Source organism: Entelurus aequoreus, linkage group LG07 (assembly GCF_033978785.1).
Source record: "Entelurus aequoreus isolate RoL-2023_Sb linkage group LG07, RoL_Eaeq_v1.1, whole genome shotgun sequence".
Taxonomy (NCBI): domain Eukaryota; kingdom Metazoa; phylum Chordata; class Actinopteri; order Syngnathiformes; family Syngnathidae; genus Entelurus; species Entelurus aequoreus.
This window is the reverse complement of record NC_084737.1, coordinates 40,585,392-40,600,662: the sequence shown is the minus strand read 5'-3', so window position 1 is coordinate 40,600,662 and position 15,271 is coordinate 40,585,392. Positions and strand designations below refer to the sequence as shown.

The following is a 15,271-nucleotide window of genomic DNA, read 5'->3' as shown; positions in this document are numbered from 1 at the left end:
TTAATTCCCAGATTTATTAAATTCATGAAAATGTGTCCAAAACTGGAACATAAGTGCCCGATAGTAAAGGAGCTGGTCGGATCTCTCAGTGAGGTTGCTCGCTGCAGTCAGCCAAATTTTAGAACTGCTTGCATGACTTTATTTAAAATAAATAAATCGTTTATCGATTATTGACGTTTACTTATCGATTCTATAATCGTCCATGTCCGGATTGCAATGCATCTAAAAATCCATGATTTCTCCCACCTCGAGTTAGGACACTGACAAAATATACCTACAGCTTTCTCTTGTAGTTGTTTTTCGGCAATAGTTAATAATTCATCTAGTGTTTCTCAAATAGTACATGAGGTGTCAGGGGGTGGCGAAAATCTAGAAAATAACTACTCAAGTAGGATATTTTGTTTTTTCCCCACACAGAAAATTTAGTTTAAAGATTCTTCCACACCCCATCCATCCAACCATCCATCCATCTTCTTCCGCCTATCTGAAATCAAGTCGCTGGGGCAGCAGCCTAAGCAAAAAAGCCCAGACTTCCCTCTTCCCAGCCACTTCGTCCAGCTCCTCTTGGCAGATCCCAAGGCGTTCCCAGGCCATCTTGGAGACATAGTCTCCACGACGTGTCCTGGATTTTCCTCGTGGCCTCCTCCCTTTTGGACATGCCCTAAACACCCCAGAGGGAGGCAATCTGCGGGCATCCTGACCAGATGCCCAAACCACCTCATCTGGCTCCTCTCGATGTCGAGAAGCAGCGGCTGCTCCCCCTATCTCTAAGGGAGAGCACCGCCACCCGACTGAGGAAACTAATTTCGGCTGCTTGTACCCTGATCTTGTCCCTTTGGTCATAATCCAAATCTCATGACAATAAGTAAGGATAGAAAGGTAGATTGGCACCCTACCTTTTTCCGAGCGGGAACCTTGGACTCAGACTCATCTAATTCGCTTCACACTCGGCTGGAAACCGATCCTAATATAGCTGAAAATCCTGGCCAGAGGAAGCCAGCAGGACCACATCACAACAACTGCAAAAAGCAGAGACCTAATCCTGCAGCTACCAAACCGGATCCCTCAACGCCTGACTGTGCCTAGAAATTTTGTTCATAAAAATTATGAACAGAACCGGTGACAAAGGGCAGCACCCCATGGATGCTTAATTTAAGAATTGCAATTTGAATAATGCTTGTTTTCAAAATAAAATACTTATTTCTAGCTTAAAAGTTTAGATATAGAAATCTCACTTTAGAATGTCTCATTAAGTAAAATGAACCTGCTGCATAGACACATTTCACTCGTTTTTAGTATTTTTAGCACTTTTAATGTGAACAAGCCTCGCTAGATCTTGTATGTGTGTTGTCTTGGTGATCGAATGTGTGTATACACGCTACAACAGCGTCTTCTTCCTGGCTGGATGTGAATAATAATTTGTAGATGCAACACTGTTTTATTTGTTATTATAACCACTTTGATGATATTTGTAATTTTAAAGAGTTCTGCTTAGTACAAATGTTTGTGAAGCCGTGATGCCTTAGTGGGGGTCTGCATTGACATCTGTCTGCGACTCTTGTGTGTGTGCGCAAGTCGGAGAGTGACAGCCGAGTTTGACGATAATTGTCAAAAAAAATCAAATAAATTAATTTTTTTTTAAAAAGACAATAGATAATAATATTATGTTGTTATGTATGTGTTCAACAAAGTTGTTGTTTTTTTACAGCGTCTGATAGACACTATTTCTATTAATTAGTCACATAGTTCAATGATCGCCGTACAGTCAAAATCGTTGTAGGCATTGAATGTCCCAAGATGACCAAACATGATCAATGTGCGGTCGATTTGTGATTTAAGCCGTGGTCGCACCCTTCTTCTCTTCTACTTACGCAGAGACACAGCAGGTTAACAATGTGGTTTTGATTATTGATAGTTAATTCAGAGTAGCATTATGTACTTTTGTAGCCTACTCATCTCGGTAGATGTTTCCGGGTGTCTCCAATTAAAACGATTGGAATAGATATGATAGCTTTCTGGAAGAATCTTTTACCATATTATTACGTGTGGTGTACACTGCATCCAAACTTCAAGTGCAATATAATGTTTCATCTTCCCGGGTTGCTGGTCCTATTGCAGCCTCAGAAGCACATACAAACAAAAGTACTCAAGTCGCTGAAGGCCATTTTTGACAGGAACACCCACATTTAAAGGAATCTTTTTCTACAAAACCAACTTTTCCTACCTTGGTACCTGTTGTTGTGTATTTAGGATCCCCCTAAGTCCTAAAAATTTGAAATCAAACCATGGAGGCACGGTGGATATATTTATAAAACAATCTTGCCTTCCTTCATACTTCCTCCAAACGAGCCATTTGGAGTTTGAAAGGCTCGTGACGAATTTGTCGCTGGTTACGTCAGCAGATATCTCCATATATGGTAGATAGAGGTTTACTGGAAGAGCTTTGCACGAGTCCGCCATTGTAGTATAAGGTTGTAATCAATATGTTACTTCTTTTTCTCTATCCTCTTGTTGTATGCCGGACTGGCTTGTACATGCGCATTCATGCTAAAATCCTCAGCTATAGCACATAGTAGCTTATTGTTCTAACTTATATCTGTCAGTTGAATCCATATGGAAACGCTAAAAAGCACAACATGGCTGACGGTGTGGAGGCAGTCAAAGTGAAGACACGTAAAGAAGGCTGCGCACAAAACGACGCACCCTGAAGAGACGGTCAGAACATGGTTTGAAAATGATCTGCAAAGAATAATACTTTAAAAAAAAACATAATTACTTATGTAAACCACAAGGGAGTGTTTTAAATATAAAAGCAATTTATAATCAGTGCTGCCAACTTGGCGACTTTGTCGCTAAATCTGGCGACTTTTCAAATCCTTTTAGCGACTTATTTTGTGAACATCTACGAGCGACAAATCCGGCAACTTTTTCCTGTGTTATTGGCGGCTTTTCTTGTGTACATATACATTAATAACTATGATCAAGTTCTCAATAGTAATTAAATTCAGGGGGGTTGCAAAACAATTCTGTCCCCCAGAGGGTTCATGACACAATATATTTGAGAATCACTGAATTAATCCAACTTTTTAAAATAGGATAGAATAGACTTTTATTAATCCCACAATGGGGAAATTATATTGTTGCAGTGTAGGTTTTTACACATAGAATTAGGGAGGTATTCAAAAGGCTCGCTGGGGGGTAAATTCAAGTATTTCTTATATATATATATACAGTATATATACAGTATATATATATATATAAAAGAAATACGTGAATTACAGCTATATATATATATATATATATATATATATATATAAAAGAAATACGTGAATTACAGCTATATATATATATATATAGCTGTAATTCACTGAAATTGAAGTATTTATTGTATTATATATATATATATATATATATATATATATATATATATATATATATATATATATATATATATATATATAAGAAGGATAGGGATGATGTTCGTTAAGAAATTATCATTGTCGATGCCATTAGTGAATCCTCTTATCGAACCGATTCCTTATCGAATCCAGATAAGTTGTTGTGCTTGCACTGAGTTCCAAAAGCCATAGATGTTATGTGACTGGGCCAGCACGCTGTTTATATGGAGGAAAAGCGGACGTGACTGAGGACAGCATGCGGCCGTTAAAGGGTGAAGGTTTCAGGTGAGAGAGGACGCTAAAGGCACGCCCCCAATATTGTTGTCCGGGTGGAATTGGGAGAAATTTGTGAGAATGGTTTCCCCGGGAGATTTTCGGGAGGGGCACTGAAATTCGGGACTCTCCTGGGAAAATCGGGAGGGTTGGCAAGTATGCACATAGGACAGAAGTAAAACATAATGAAAACAATTGTAATTTAATAAATACTGCATATTACGCACTAATATGTGTTGATAAATAAAAGATAACATAAAACAAAAAACACTAACATCTGTATTGGATATCAATAAAAAACATAATAGTAATCGCATACGTGCATTGTAAAGTCTGCCTGTGGGTGGAAAGGACCTGCGGTAGCGCTCCTTCTTGCACTGTCTAATGCTGAAGGAGCTACTCAGGGCCTCCACAGGAGGTCAGCTTTCTTCTGACGACAAACGACAGCATAGAACACGGCAGAAACCACCACAGTGTCATAAAAGGTGCGCAGCAGTGACCTGCACACCCCGAAGGACCTCTAGCCTCCTCAAGAGGTGTTAGCGAATTTTACCCTTTTTGTATACAGCGTTTAAATTGTGAGTCCAGTCCAGTTTATTGTTGAGGTAAAAACCCAGCTATGTAGATAAGTACACTATTTCTATATCTGATCCCTGGATGTTCACCGGTGTGGGTGGGGGCACTGACTGCCAGAAGTCAATCAAAAGCTCTTTTGTTTTACTGGTGTTCAAGTGGAGGTGATTACCTGCACAGCAGTCTACCAAGCCTGCTATTCCTGCTTCCTCCTTTCAGACACACATCATACCACTGTGAAGTCGTCCGATAACTTTTGCAGATGGTAGCGTTTGGAGTCATGCCTGCAGTCTGAGGTATCAAGCGTGAATAGGTAAGGTGAGAGCACCGTCCCATGGTGAGGCCCTGTGCTGCAAAATACCACATCGGAAGAACAGTCACGACGCAGACTCACGTACTGTGGCCTGCGGATGAGGTAGTTAATGATCAATGCAGCCAGGTGATGGTCCACTCCTGCCTTTTCCAATTTCACCTGTAGCAGTGCCGGCTGGATGGTGTTGAAGTCACTGGAGAAGTAAAAAAACATGACTGTGACCGCACTCCCCGCGGTCTCCAGGTGGGTGAGGTTCCGATGCAGCAGGTAGATGATGGCATAACACTGATGCTTGGACAGTAAGCAAACTGCAAGGGTTCCGTTGCTGACACTGTCTGCACGCGAAGGTGGCTGAGGATGATCCGTTCCATGGTCTTCATGAGGAATGAGGTGTTTTAAGGATTGGAACCACACAGGAAGTCTTCCAGAGTGTGGGGACTTTTTCCAGGCTGAGGCTCAGGTTAAAAATGTTGTGGATTACTGGTCCACTACATTCCCTGAGTAGTCTGGAACTGATGCCATCTGGGCCTGTAGCCTTATTGGCCTTGTTCCTTCCCAACTCCCTCCTCACTTGATTCAGACTGATGGATATGACTGATGGCTGGGTGCGGTGAACTGTACGGTCAACACAGTCACTAGTAAAATGCCGTGGAACAATAAACACAAAAGTATCTTTCAATATTAGACTTCAGAGCAGGTGGAGAATTTCGGCACAGCTTGAAGCAGAGGAGGAGGGGCAGGCTTGCCAGGAACGAGAACTTATACAGTGCTAGAATATCCATACAAGTACATCCAGCACATTGCGACGTCAATGTGTGCCCACTCGTGATGTATAATCATTAGGATTTGATCAATACCGATATTCCTTATTGGTACTGATATTCATCTGTACTCTTACTTGTAATATATGTAATTTGTGTTAATAAAGATGTGAAAAAATTATGTTTTTATTACCATTTTTGTAAGCATTAATATTTGTAATATAATTGCTTCCTTATTTGTGAGTATTCCAAGATGATCATCAGATCCTAGGGCTGGACGATGTGGGGAAAAAATAATAATTATAATCCGAGCTCTAATACAAAAATGTTTTAATTTGTTTTTAACCTGCCAGTTTCAAAACATCTGTACTAAGAACCAAGTAAACTAGGGACTATTTCAAAATTGAATCAACATTCAGAGTAAATAAAAAAGTACTGTTGATTCCGGATTATAAACCGCTACTTTTTTCCTATGCTTGGGACCCTGCAGCTAATAAAACAGTGCGGCTATTTTTCTTCGCTGACGGACTTAAAGCACTTTTGTTAAACACATGCAAATACAGTTCAATGCTATGTTATTGTTTGTGCTATGGCGCCATCTTTTGGACGAGTTAGCTCACTGCAAGTGGTGCTAGGTGAATAGGAATGTGTAATTTCTGTTGTTTAAAGCTTTGAACCAGAAGTACAAGTGCTGTTTCGTCTTCTAATCATTCATAGCGTTACTACTCATATGGATTCTTCATTCATCACTCCAAGCAACATTTGTAAGTTTTACAGTAAAAATAAAACAATTCTTACTTACTAAACCATCACATGTGTGATGTCTGTAGGAGTGCTTTAATGCATACTTCGTAATGTAATGAAGCTAGCATTGTTAGCATTAGCTAATATGCTATCATGTTTACGAGTGTCTGTGTTAGTATTATTAACTTACTATGGCTTTCTGTTTGTATTGTTCCAGTTTCACAAATTCTGCAGTAAATTCACCAATACATCACCGTTAGCCAATTTGAGAGCCAGCTTCCGCAGCTAGTTGGTCCATGACTATGACTTCTGTTTTGTTTGATCAGCCATTTTACTGCTGTGTTATAGTTACCGTTAGAAAACAATTAAGGTATGTAAATAAACCATTACAAAATCTTTCTGTGTAAATAACTCATTGCACCATGTATAGTGGTGCAATATATAGTCCGATACAGCTGATGTATGGATTTTTTTATAAATGTTTTAAAAACGGTAATAAATAAAAATATAGTAAAATAAATAAGAAAAAAACACAATAAAATAAACAATGTACCAATACATTTGAGTATGTTTTCAAGTAAAAGAAAGCACACACAAGGATGCATCAGTTATCATTTCAACACTGGTGGTCCAACAATAGTATGAGAAGTCTGATGTAGTCTGATGAAGCTGTCAAGTTATTAATAACTTACCAATGAAGATCGCTGGTTGCGTCCACAACTTCCTGGTATTGGCAATAGTAGCACGGTGATTTTCACGTTAGTCATCACATTAGCAAAAAAAAACATGTCACCTGGCATGTAGAAGTCATTTGGTAACTGTTCAGCTCTGTATTTTGGAGTTAGTTTGGTAGTTTGAGGTGGCCGCATGTCAACGAGTCAAGCACAGAGAGGGTTTGTAAAGTTTGTAAAGTACACGGTCCCCATGAACACGATTTCCCATTTTCCTCTCAATGACAGCATCTGTCCCATTTCAGCAAATTTCCGTGACTTTTCGCATTTATATTTAGTTTTTAGCAAACATTGATTCCGTCCGCGATTCCAATGACGCGTAAATCTTTACCTCTGTGTATTTTTGGAAGTGGGGCACTAAAAGGTCGACTCCGAGTGGTTGTTCTACCGTGTCTTTTTGTATGTTTTACAGCTGTACCTGTCATAATTACGACGGTCAATTTGATGAAAATAAAGTACCGATAGCCGTATTAGTCCAGAATTTTAACGATCCTCATGGAACGACCTAATTAGGAACCGGTACCAAAAAATACCAGTACTCGGTTTACATCCCTAGTGCCCAGGGTTAAAAAAAGACTCCAAAACACAGCATTCAGAGGCATTCAAGACCGTCTGCCATTGTTTAACATGAGTATCCAACATTGTCACAACATTTATAAGTTACAAAAGAGAAACATTATCATTGGTCCCCTTTAAAAAGTTGTCCTTTTAAAGGACAACTGAACGGTTTTGGAATTTTGCCTATCGTTTACCATCATTATGAGAGACAAAAACAAACATGTCTTTTTTTTTTAGCATTCTAAAGGTGATAGAAAATGCTTGCGAGATGTGGCTAATGGGAACTTATTTCCTCAGTGCATTTATTTCCATTCCCATAGCAACGCACTTCTGGCAACAAATGTTTGTTTCTTCTTCCGTAAACAAACTCTTGTGTGTTCTAATCATGGCAGACTTGGTAATAGATGACGAAGATGGCAATTGTTGGGCAAATGTGGATTCACAACCTTATCTTTTTGAAGTGCTGGTCATAGAAGCGAGCACGAAGAAGAGGGTGAAACGTTAGAGCAGAAGAAATCAGAGAGAGTCAGGACTTGCGTGACTTGCAGCTGCAAATGTGGAACTAGGAGCCAAGCTATGCCGACATAAAAAATATTCCCTGGACAGCTTGACCAAAAAGACAACTATCCATATTGTGAGTCACTTTAATATTGATCATGATACATACAGCACATCATGCTTGTTATTACAACTACAGTAGATATGGTGTGGAACTAGCAGTGCACAAATAAGACATGAAATGTGGGCTAATACTTTATAGATACTGTAATATGAGTGTTCATGTTTTTAATCAGTCCAGATTTGTGTACTATCGCATTGTGTTGGGCATTACAAACTCAAAAGCCATTCAGCTGTTGATAAAAAAAAACATATTTTGTCTTCTTGTCTCTTATAAGGATTGTGAACAATAGGCAAAATTCCCCCAAAAAGTGCAGTTGCCCTTTAAGAGTTGGAGTTTAAATTATTACCTGTCTAATAATGTATATCTAAGACAATTTATAACAGATTTTTGGAAGTAGTACAGAACTTCAGATGAATGAAATACAGATACAGATATACCCACCTTGTCAGATACTTCAATTTACTTCATTGGGTGATGCCGTAAATATCTGAAGCTTGCGATTCTAGGAAATCCTATTTTTGTAATACATCATGAAAGGACCTAAAACATACACTGTTTTATACGTTTGCTGGCTTGAGGTCCTAGCTGTAGTACATTGGGGTTGAACCATGCAAATCAAAAGTCCTGTTCCCTCAGGATACCTCTATTGGCTCCCATGGTGGTCGTGTTGCTTGGGCAGCCGTCCATCTTTGTGTATGTGCAGACATGCATTGGTGCAAGATTTATTTTGGTCTGCCACAGAATCCTTCATCTGCCAGGGTCCTCATCAAGCCCAAACTAAATGTTGTGCTAAAGACTAGTCAAAGTGGTTTGCAAATTCAGCATGAAACTAACTCAAGACTGGCTATGATTCATAACTGTTATGTCTTGTTGATTCCGTCTATATATACCCACTATCATTGAGAATGGAAAATCCTTTTCACTCTTCGCTAACCTGGTTGTCTTTTCTGTGTCGATTTTGACACTCATAAAAGCCACACAAAGCAGGCCGTTTAAATCACCAAAAATGATTCCCGGGCGCGGCACCGCTGCAGCCCACTGCTCCCCTCACCTCCCAGGGGGTGAACAAGGGGATGGGTCATATGCAGAGGACAAATTTCACCACACCTAGTGTGTGTGACAATCATTGATACTTTAACTTTAACTTTATCAGCACAGTCCATGCGTTAGGTAACATCAAGAGTTGATATTCATGTCTAAGATAGCAGCATGGACGCAGAGTGAAACCTAGCACAGGAACAGCGAGAAAGGGGAGAGGGAGGCTGTGGGCGGGCGTATGCAGGAGAGGAGCTACAGCCATTGGCCACAGACAGGAACTAGGGTGTGAATAGCTCACATTGGCTTAGCCTTTAAGCTGGGCTGGACCTCTAATTTGCTCTGCTTGTGGAGCTTTGAAGAAAAACGGCAGCTGCCTACTAGCCGCCTGCCTGAATAAGCTGGGAGCTACAGCACTTGCTCACAGTCAACTGCATGATCCATGGATGGTTTGGATGAAGCACGGCAAGCACAATTCCATTTGGATTTATCCACCTGATTATTTCAGTGGAATATCAAGCAGAAAGGCAGTCGGCAGAAGCGGCAAAGTTGAGGTAATTCTGTGACATATACTTTCTGATTCTGGGAGTGATGGCCATGCTTCCGGGATTATTTTAGAAAGGGTGTGGGTGCAGGAAATAAACTCACAGAAAGAAAGTCAGGTGGGTTTTTTTTCTAGGCAGGTGCTGTATGCGGTATGATGCCCTTTGCTGAGCAATGTGTATACATTGATGGAGATTTGTGTGTCCACTTATGCATGTACATCTGCCTAGGATAGTGTTTGTTTAGGGTCTGATTTTGAACATAGATCTGTTGACACACTCAGTTGCTATTGGAGGAAAGAGTTGCTTGCTCCTGCTGGAGGCTCACGCAACATCCTCTCCTTTTCCTCTTATTCTCATCTCTACATTTTAGCTTTTTTCGTCAACCCCCCTGTGCACTCGTCTTTACTCTTTCTTGAAATGCGCCTGTCTTTTGTCATGTTCCCCCTATAAAACTGGCGTTCCATTTAGGTAAAAGGAAACAAAACCCACCATCTTTTGTACAATTTAATGAGATTTTCAGCTAATGACGCTACAGATTGTTTGTGCTTGCCCACTATTCAATTTCAGTACACACCCTCCCTCATTCGTCTCCCCCATGCTGAAAAGGGAGCGAGTTGGGGAGGGATTTGGGGGAACAGCAGGAGAATAGCAGCCGGGACTCAGCTGTGAAGAGTGTTGTGGCGCGGAGTTAAAGAATGGCCTGTTGTGTTGGGCAGCAGCAGTATTGTGTGTCTGGCCTTTCTCTCTCCCTGTCCTCCTTTTTTTACTATAATGGGTAATTCCATCATCCCTTTATTAAAATAATCCAAGCTAGGGAAAAAAGCCAAGCAAGTGTTTCATTTGAGCTTTTCCCACTCAGTGATTAAATCCTTTTTTTTACCCAATAAGAATGTCAGCATTTTAAATACACACACTACTAGAGTACTTGACATTTGTACATTTACAAGTTATTTAAAGAGCAAGAAAAATAAAACTAATAAACATGTTTTACTTCCACTTGCAGTGCATCCAGAAAGTATTACTCATCGCTTCACTTTTTTTCCACATTTTGTTATGTTACAGCCTTATTCTAAAATGTTTGTCCTCAAAATTCTACCCACATTACCCCATAATGACAATGTGATTTTTAATTTTATTTTGCAAATTTATTCATCCATCCATTTTCTACCGCTTGTCCCTTTCAGGGTTGTGGGGGGTGCTGGAGCCTATCTCAGCTGCATTCAGGCGGTAGACGGGGTACAATTCGCCACCGCATTAAAAATAAAAATATTGAAAAACAAATGTATATTTACAGCATTTGTTCAATATTTTGTTGATGCACCTCTGGCAGCAATTACAGCCTCAAGACCTTTTGAATATAATGCCACAAGCTTGGCACACCTATCTTTAGGCAATTTCGCCCATTTGTCTTTGCAGCACCTGTTAAAGGGGAACTGCACTTTTTTTGGAATTTTGCTTATCGTTCACAATCATTATGAAAGACATCACCATTTTTTTTAATGCATTCTAACGGTTCGAAATAGCGGTCAAAGTTTCCCAACTTTTTGGATAATTTTTTCAGTCATCTACTTTTCAGCTTAGATGCATGATATAAAGGTCTACTGAAATGAAATAGTTTTATTCAAACGGGGATAGCAGATCCATTCTATGGGTCATACATGATCATTTCGCGATATTGCCATATTTTTGCTGAAAGCATTTAGTAGAGAACATCGACGATAAAGTTCGCAACTTTTGGTCGCTGATAAAAAAAAGCCTTGCCTGTACCGGAAGTAGGGTGACGTCACAGGTTGAAAGGCTCCTCGCATTTCCCCATTGTTTACACCAGCAGCGTGAGCGATTCGGACCGAGAAAGCGACGATTACCCCATTAATTTGAGCCAGGATGAAAGATTTGTGGATGAGGAGTGAAGGACTAGAGTGCAGTGCAGGATGCATCTTTTTTCGCTCTGACCATAGCTTAGGTACAAGCTGGCTCATTGGATTCCACACTCTCTCCTTTTTCTATTGTAGATCAAGGATTTGTATTCTAAACCACCTCGGATACTATATCCTTTTGAAAATGAGAGTCGAGAACGCGAAATGGACATTCACAGTGACTTTTATCTCCACGACAATACATCGGCGAAACACTTTGGCTACGGAGCTAACGTGATACCATCGGGCTTAACTGCATATAGAAACAAAAGAAATAAGCCCCTGACTGGAAGGATAGACAGAAAATCAACAATACTATTAAACCATGGACCTGTAAATACACGGTTAATGCTTTCCAGCCTGGCGAAGCTTAACAATGCTGTTGCTAACGACGCCATTGAAGCTAACTTAGCAACGGGACCTCACAGAGCTATGCTAAAAACATTAGCTCTCCACCTACGCCAGCCAGCCTTCATCTGCTCTTTAACACCCGTGCTCACCTGCGTTCCAGCGATTGACGGTGCGACGAAGGACTTCACCCGATCATCCGTGCGGTCGGCGGCTAGCGTCGGATAGCGCGTCTGCTATCCAAGTCAAAGTCCTCCTGCTTGTGTTGCTGGAGCCAACCGCTAATACACCGATCCCACCTACAACTTTATTCTTTGCAGTCTTCATTGTTCATTAAACAAATTGCAAAAGATTCACCAACACAGATGTCCAGAATACTGTGGAATTTTGAGATGAAAACAGAACTTTTTGTATTGGATTCAATGGAGTCCGAATACTTCCGTATCAACGATTTACGTCACGCGCATACGTCATCATACATAGACCTTTTTTTAACCGGAAGTTTAGCGGGAAATTTAAAATTGCACTTTATAAGTTAACCCGGCCGTATTGGCATGTGTTGCAATGTTAAGATTTCATCATTGATATATAAACTATCAGACTGCGTGGTCGGTAGTAGTGGGTTTCAGTAGGCTTTTAATATCTACAAGAAACTTACTGGGAGCAGGGAAGCGAGGAATCAGCAGACCACTCGATGATGTAAACATAGGAACAAACGGAAGTGATTACGTCGCCGCTACAAATAGTTTGTCTGCATTAGTGCTTATAATAACAATACCACAATACTTGGTTAATTTTCAAGTCACAAAATTTAAATTTAGTATTGTTGGTGCTTTTTGAATGGTTATTTATCTGATTTTATGGGTGGAATAGTGGAGCTCCCATTGGCTCCGCTGTAAGCAGACTTTTATTTACGTTTATTTAATGTTTGCATTAAAAAAACCAAAAACATCCGTTGTCACATTTTTCATAATGAATAAGAACGATAGGCAAAATTCCAAAAAAAGTGCAGTTCTTCTTTAAGCTCCATCAGGTTGGATGATAAGCGTTGGTTTTTCATCCAGGATATCTCAGTACATTGCTGTTTTAATCTTTCCCTCTATCTTAACTAGTCTCCCAGTTCCTGCCGCTGAAAAACACCCCACCACCATCACTTCACTGTAGGGATGATATTGGCCTGGTGATGAGTAGTTTCTCTGGTTTCCTCCAAACAGGATGCCTATAATTCACGCCAAATAGTTTATTGTTTGTCTCATCAGACCAGATAATTTTGTTTCTGATGGTCTGATACTTTTTCTGGTGCATTTTAGCACATTTTTTACTAAGAAAATGCTTTCATCTGGCCACTATACCATACAGGCCTGATTGGTGGTTTGCTGCAGAGATGGTTGTCCTCAAGGAAGGTTCTCCTCTTTCCACAGAGGAATGCTGTAGCTCTGACGGAGTGACCGTCAGATTCTTGGTCACCTCGCTGACTAGACTAAGATGAATGCAGCAATGTACAGAGACATCCTGGATGAAAACCAACACTTCCCATCCAACCTGATGGAGCTTGAGAAAGATAGGTGTGCCAAGTTTGTGGCATCGTATTCAAAAAGACTTGAGGCTGTAATTGCTTTCAACAGTACATCAACAAAGTATTAAGGCTGTGAATATATATAATACATTTGCAAAATAAAAAAATAAAAACTTTACGTTGTCATTATGGAGTATAGTGTGTAAAGTTTTGAAGACAAAACTTTGCTGTAAAATAAAAAGTGGAAAAAGTATAGTGGATGCACTGTACTATTACTACAGTATATGATTGATCGCTTCTTAGTAGGTGTGTAATAAATAACCGATATACATAGAACATCGATTTGTTTCTTTTTTTTAAAATGTTAATCGATTTAAAAGAGAACTGCATTTTTTGGGGGGGAATTGTTCACAATCCTTATGAGAGACAAGAAGACACAAGGTTTTGTGTTTTTGCATTGTAATTTGTAATAATCGGCTCGTTCTAGGTGGCTAGCAATGGAGCTAACGCGAGCAATCCATTCTGTCTCTAAATCACTTTGAAAATGCTTCCAAAAAACGCCAACATTACTTCATTTACGTTCCGTAACCTATTTAATAAACAAGCTGTAGCGGCATTGTTATTGTAAGAGCGAACACTAAGGAACTGTTTTTCCAGTGTAGTAACACATCGGCTTGCGGCGGCATGCTACGGCATTAGCCGTTAGCTAGCTACGGCAAGAGGTAAGCTAGCTACTGCGTCAACAGCTGAATGGCTTTTGAGTTTGTAATGCACAACACAATGTGATAGGACACCAATCTGTACTGACTGAAAAACATGAACAATATTTTTACAGTATCTGTAAAGTATTAACCCACATCTTTTGCTTTGTTTGTACACAGCTAGCTTGACAGTTAATGTACTGTAGTTTTAATAACAAGTGTGCCATGCTGCAAGAATCCATATCAATATTATAGTGACTCACTCGATGGGCAGTTTTCCATTTGGTTCAGCTGGTCGGGGAATTTTTTTTTCCTGTTGATTTTGGGTAAGCATTCCATTTTTGTCGCCAAAGCTTGGCTTCAAGTTCCACATTTATAGCGTCAGGTTCCACCAACCTTACTCTCTCGGCTTCCGTCTGCTCCATCGTTTCACAATCTCTTTGTGCTCGCTTCTATGAGCAGCAGTTCATCCTCTGTATATTCAGGTTAAAAAAGGACAAGGTATTTATACAAAAATAGTTGTCTACGTTGTCTGTTACCAAGTTTGCCATAATTAGAACACACACACGTTTGTTTTCGGAAGTAGGAACACGCATTTTTTGCGGGAAGTCGGAAGTGCGTTGCTTTGCAAACGGAAATAAATGCGCTGAGGAAAGAAGTTCCATCAATGCTTAAGGTTACAAAAATACGGTTAATATTGCACATATTACATATTGTTATGAACGTGTCTGTTACTACGTTATATATACAGTATATGTACAACGTTGATGGAGGGTTTTGAAGTTGTTTTAGAGGGCTTTGAAGACTACAATGGTGACTTCCATTAGCCACATTTTTCAAGTGTTTTTGATCATCTCTAAAATCCTTAAAAAACAAAAACAAATGTGTTTTTCTCTATCCACTTTAAATGTAAAATAAAAAAATCAACCGCGTTAATTGATCCGCTACACTTCTGCTGCTGGAAGCTCTTTTTGTGATTACCATATCTTTCAGACTACACAGCACCCCGGGGATATAAGCTGCACCCAAAAATTTTTAGAGGGAAAAAATATGTTTCCATATATTAGCTGCACCACACTATAAGCCGCAGATATATACATTGTGAAATTAGTTTTTTACACAGAAATATTTTGTAAATGTTTATTATACCTTAACTGTTTCCAAAAGGTGTCTGTTACACGGCAGTAAACGGCTGATCAAACACAACAGAAGTCATCGTCATCCACCCAGTAGCTGC

The 15,271-nt window shown here is 39.8% G+C and overlaps 1 protein-coding gene across 16 annotated transcripts in view; it reads left to right on the top strand.

Moving 5' to 3' along the window:
- Positions 1-15,271, top strand: part of LOC133653860 (membrane-associated guanylate kinase, WW and PDZ domain-containing protein 1-like) — a 220,789-nt gene that overhangs the window by 83,103 nt on the left and 122,415 nt on the right. Inside the window, exon 1 of one of the 16 annotated variants that reach the window (XM_062053636.1) lies at positions 9,376-9,562. The exons of the other annotated variants lie outside the window; for them this stretch is intronic. The gene's annotated coding sequence lies outside the window, so the exon portion shown is untranslated. Of the gene's footprint in view, positions 1-9,375; positions 9,563-15,271 lie in introns of those variants that run through there. 16 annotated transcript variants of the gene reach the window in all.